Source organism: Octopus bimaculoides, chromosome 8, assembly GCF_046866305.1.
Source record: "Octopus bimaculoides isolate indiv1 chromosome 8, ASM4686630v1, whole genome shotgun sequence".
NCBI classification, from domain to species: domain Eukaryota; kingdom Metazoa; phylum Mollusca; class Cephalopoda; order Octopoda; family Octopodidae; genus Octopus; species Octopus bimaculoides.
Window position 1 is genome coordinate 90,244,408 of NC_142935.1, and position 5,767 is coordinate 90,250,174.

Genomic DNA, 5,767 nt, shown 5'->3' on the forward strand with positions numbered 1-5,767 from the left:
TTTTTGGCATTGAACTGATGAGCTTTGTGATTTGTCTCTTGTAGAATTTCTGCCCATATTTCACGCAACAATCGAAACAGTTCATTTTTAGATTTAGGTTTCTGTCGAATTTTTCGTTTAGCTTTATCTAGTATGCTTCAAAGATTTTCAATTGGGTTCATGTCAGGAGATTTGCTCGACCAAGGAAGCTTTTTAATCCCATTTTTAGTCAGCCATTGTTGATTCCTTTTCGCTGTGTGGCATGGAGCCCCATCTTCCATGAATAAAGACTCATTTTTCGTTATGTTATCGTGTGAATACATTGGAAGTAGTCCTTGCTTAAGTATTTCGATGTATTTCTCAGAGTTTATGCTTCCAACACATTCGATCAGTTCAGAACGACCATTGCTGGAGACAGCTCCCCATACCATTACAGAAATTCCGCCATGTTTCACAGTTGGTTGGAGTTGTTTCAAATCAAATTCTTGATTGAGAAGCTTCCAGACCCAAACACGTCCATTGTCTGAAAATAATGCAAATCTGGATTCATCTGAGAAAATCACTCTATCCCAAAATGAACTGGATTTTGTGACATCTCCTTAGACCATTTCTTTCTTTTCATGATATTAAATGGTTGAAGGAAAAGTTTCCTTCTAGCTGCTCGTCCATAATACCCACACTTTAATTAAAACCCTTCATTCAATAGTACTGTATACAAACTCTATACTTGGATTTTACTCACAAGGTATTGGAATCTTATATGTATACCATTCTGCCTAAATAATGGATCTACAAATGCAATATCCCTGCATATCTCACATCTATTTTCATTCCTCCATTTCACTCTCTATTTCGTATTATCTTATCTAAATTGATTAACCATTTTCTCACACTGTCTCCGATGAAGGGATATAATAAATATCCTGGAAACAGCTGTAACACCTTCTATTCTTAAATGTTCTAAAATCTTCACAGCCTTGGTTTTTTTTATCTCATTCTGCAAAATTTTTTTTATATACTCTTTACTCTTTTACTCTTTTACTTGTTTCAGTCATTTGACTGTGGCCATGCTGGAGCACCGCCTTTTGTCGAGCAAATCGACCCAAAGACTTATTCTTTCTCAGCCTAGTTCTTATTCTATCGGTCTCTTTTACCGAACCGCTAAGTTACGGGGACGTAAACACACCAACTTCGGTTGTCAAGCGATGCTGGGGGTGGTGGCAAACACAGACACAAACATATACACATACATACATACATACATACATACATACATACATACATACATACATACATATATATATATATATATATATATACACACATATATATATATATATATATATATATATATATATATATATATATATATATATATATATATATGCATGTATATATATATTTATTTATTTACGACGGGCTTCTTTTAGTTTCCGTCTACCAAATCTACTCAAAAGGCTTACCACATAGCCACATGAATAGATGGGACTTATCAACAGACTAAAAAAAAAAAAAAAAAAAAAAAGAATTAGCAGTAAGAAGAAAGTGAGACAAAAAGAAAGAGACAGATACGTAAATAAGCTAAAAAAAAAAAAGAAGAGAGACAGAAACGAGACGAAACGAATGAAAGATGAACGAAACAAAGAAGAAAAGGAAGAAAGATGTTAGCTGGAAGAAAATTAAGACTGATAAAAGGTATTAGTAAACTAATTAAATAGGAGCAAAGTATTAATTAGCATAATGTAATAAGTAATAATATAATAAGTAATTACTGAATGAGTCAGACGGATGTAAATGGGAAAAGGTAAAATAAGGGTGAAGGAAGGAAAAAGCTAAAAGGAAAGAAGAAATGATAGAAAGAAAGAAGAGCAAACGATAGAAAGAAAGAAGAAAAAAAACAAAAGATAGAAAGAAAAAGAAAGAATATTAATGATAAATAAATATTTGATTAAAATAAAGCAAATATAGATATTAATGCTTAAAACTACTTGATCAATAAATGATCAATCAATGTAGTATAATTATAGCCAGCTGTCATTAGCGAGAGAGTGGGGTGTAGTAAGATGTACCATACAGTCACTAATTTATTCAGGTGCTTGTGAAGTTACGGAGAGACTTCGATACATTTCCAACCCTCACATCTTTGATCTAGTGCATGGGTCACCAAACTACGGCCCGCGGACTGGATCCGGCCCGTAACGTCAATTTGTCCGGCCTCCCGACGTATGCTGAAAATGATAATAAACATGCTTTTACACTGCTTCTTACACTTCTTAGATTACGCATGTCGTATGTATACTAAGTCAGTCACTTCACACACTACGTATTTCACGCGCCATAATAATTACTACAGTACATCACGTGTGCCTCGGGCTAATCAGTTATTAGTGATTGCAATTAAAACGAGAATATCTGACGCCAAGGCCTAAGACTGCTTTTGCTTTTTCTTCACCCATCGCTATGGCTACTAAGAAGAGAAAAAGTTGATGATGAAATGATGAATGTCACATTTCCAATAAAGAATGGGGAGAAAAGTACTTCTTTGGGGAAACAAACGACCAGAAAGCTAATTGCCTGATATGGAAGGAAAGTGTTGCTGTTATGAAAGAGTACAATATTCGTTGTCACTACGAAGCAAAACATCTCTCAATAAATTCTAAATATTCTGGAAAATTGCGGTCCGAGAAATTTGAATCTATGAAACGTAGTTTGGAATCTCAAAGGAATTTCTTAACGAAAAAGTTTGTTGAAAATGAATTTATCACTCGTGTAAGCTGAAAATAGTGAATAAGTTGGCAAAGCGAGGAAAACCATTTACTGACGGAAACTTTATAAAAGAGTGCATGATGGAAGCAGCAAATGACTTGTGTCCTGAAAAAGCTAACATGTTTGTATCAGCCTTTCGGGAAGTTTAGTTGTGCGGATAATAGAACTTGGAGAGAATATACAGTTATAGATACACGAGAAAGCTAAGAACTTTTTGTGGTATTTATTCTTTTGCAATGGATGAGTCTATTGATCTCTCTAGTACGTCAAAGCTTCTTGTGCTCATTCGTGGCATTAATTGCAACTTTGTGATTATAGAAGAAATGGCATCCGTTTGCAGTATACATGGAACAACAACTGGAGAAGATATTTTCAGAGAGGTGTAGAGAACTTTGCAAAACTATATAACCTTCAGTGGAATCAGCTTCGGTGTGTTACAGTCGATGGAGGAAAAAACATGGCAGGAGTGAGGAAGGGTGTGGTCGGGTGAATCCAGACCAAGTTAGAGGAGCTTCAACTTCCGAAAGCTCAGCTTATACACTGCATTATACATCAGCAAGCACTCTGTGGAAAACACTTAGATATTTCTTGTGTAGTAAAACCGGTTACAACTGTGAACTTTATTCGGAATCATGGGCTTAATCACCGATAGCTCCAGACTTTCCTTGAAGAAATGGATTCTAATTTCTGTGACTTGCCTTACTACACAGAAGTGAGATAGCTCAGTTTTGTTTTTATAAGCTCCGAAGAGAAATAGATGTTTTTTTCACCGAAAAGAATAGAGCTGATTCACAGCTGTCAGATCCATCATGGTTAACAAAGTTGTCGTTTTTAGTCGACGTCACTTCTCATATGAATGAATTGAACTTAAAACTGCAGGGAAAGAATAACTTTATCTGTGATCTCTACAGAATTATGACAGTATTTCGGGGGAAAGCTATCATTGTTTGAAGCACAACTTGAAAGAGGAAACTACTCTCATTTTTCAGTGTTTTCAAGAGTTGTGCACAGAAAATGTGGAACATGTTAACCTCGAGCTTCAAATTAAAATTATTCGGGTCTTAAATAAGCATCTTTCTCAAAGATTTTCAGAGCTTGACAGAATTGAGAAGGAAATTCTTTTGTTTGAGAATCCATTTGGCTGTTATCTTGATAACATGCCAACTGAACTACAATTGGAGCTTATTGACTTATATAATATGTTTATTGCTTTTATTATTTTGTGTATTTTATGTATTGATAAATAAATAGGATGACTGTCTTTATTTTTTTGTGTGCATTCAGTGTATTCTATATTGTACTGAATTGAACAAAATATTTATCCGCGCTTGGCATTCTTTTAGCTATATCTGGCCCACAATGATAAAAGTTTGGTGACCTCTGATCTAGTGGAATATCGAACAGGGGGACAGAGTTGCACCGACGCTCGGATGGTGCCCATTTATAGGTGAATGGACTGGGGTATAGGAAATGGTATACCTTGTTCAAGGATACGAAGTGCCTTTCGGTTGAAGAACTGAACGCAAGACCATAACGATTAGGAGCAGAGAAAATCTCGAAGTACTAAAGTATGTAATTTCACAATGCAATCAATCGTTAAATGAAACAGTATGAAAGGAAGGAAGGAAGAAAGGAAGGAAGAAAGGAAGGAAGGAAAATAAGAAAGTAAAAAGAAGAGAGAAAAGAAGGAAAGAAGAAAGATGGAAAGAAAGAAAACTGGAAAGAAAAAGAATGAATGACTGAAAACTAAAGACACACACACACACACATACACACACACACACATACATACACACATAAACACATACACATACACACACACACACACATACACACACACACACACACACACACACACACACACACACACACACACACACACACACACACACACACACGTGTTCGTATATAAAGAAATTAATTACCGTCATTTGTCCCAGGTTTTATGTCATTTTGTTGTGTGTGTGTGTGTGTGTGTGCAAAAAAATCCAATTTTTACATACCTCTCTTAATTCCCAAAGACCCTGACCAAAATATGGGTCATGTTCGTCATGAAACATTGGTAGAGAAAACACTTCAATTTCACTTCTTGTCATAGGGTGGAAGGGAGGGAGGGATTTTTATTTTATTTATTTATTTTTTGAAAAATTGAAAATTTACAGAATTCTTTTTTTTTTTTTTTAAGTATCATAACCTCCGTATTTTTCTACGTATTTCGGTTGAAAGGCGGGAATTTAAATTTTGAAATGCAGATATTTTTGCAGATTCGGAATCTCCGCACTCGATATAGTGGGTTCCTGTAAAAAAAAAAAAAGAACCAAAAAAGAAAAAAAAACAAAATCCCAAAACAAACACACACACAAACACGCGCGCACAAAGGTAGTCATAGAGTACGCAGTTAGTTGAGGTACTTAAAACAAAGAGAACCTGCTGAAACTGGAAGATGTTGCTCCAACGGGGTCGTATATTGATTAAACGAAATCTAAAAAATGAACGATATATTATAGAAACAAATAATCAAACCTCAGGTAATGTCAAATGAAAGTGCTTGGAACGAAGTAAAGAATTAAATAGCAAAGTTGCAAAGTTACCTCCCTTGTAAATATGATGCTCTCCCTTGATGTCCAAGGGAGGTAACTTTATATCAATCTAATATTTGATTCAGAAACTTAGCTGATAGAATATAAAATTTTTGAGAGTTCCACCATCGGGGAAAAAATAGTTTAGTCAGTTTTAAACCATTGAATGACAAGAACCGGATCTATTTTAAAACGGGGGCGCCAGTATTTTCTTAACGAAACACTAACGAAACACTTTGAAACTTGGGACACTGGTAGAATGTGTCATATGAAACATCTTTTACTCTTAGTCTTCTTAACAAAAAAAAAAGGAATTCGCAAGTTATTCCATGTTAAAGTTGTCGTATTTCTGTAATTTCAACCAATCACTGACGTCTATTGAGCTGAATGGAGTTACTGCTGGGCGGTCATAAAAATGTTATTCCCTGTGACATATTTCATCC

General features: G+C 35.1%; 1 long non-coding RNA gene across 1 annotated transcript in view; it reads right to left on the minus strand.

The window, feature by feature from the left end:
- Positions 1-5,228, minus strand: part of LOC128248525 (uncharacterized) — an 11,711-nt gene extending 6,483 nt beyond the window's left edge. Inside the window, exon 1 of the long non-coding RNA XR_016242779.1 lies at positions 4,749-5,228. This is a non-coding gene — a long non-coding RNA (uncharacterized LOC128248525). The remainder of the gene's footprint in view (positions 1-4,748) is intronic.
- Between the last annotated feature and the right edge of the window lie 539 nt (positions 5,229-5,767).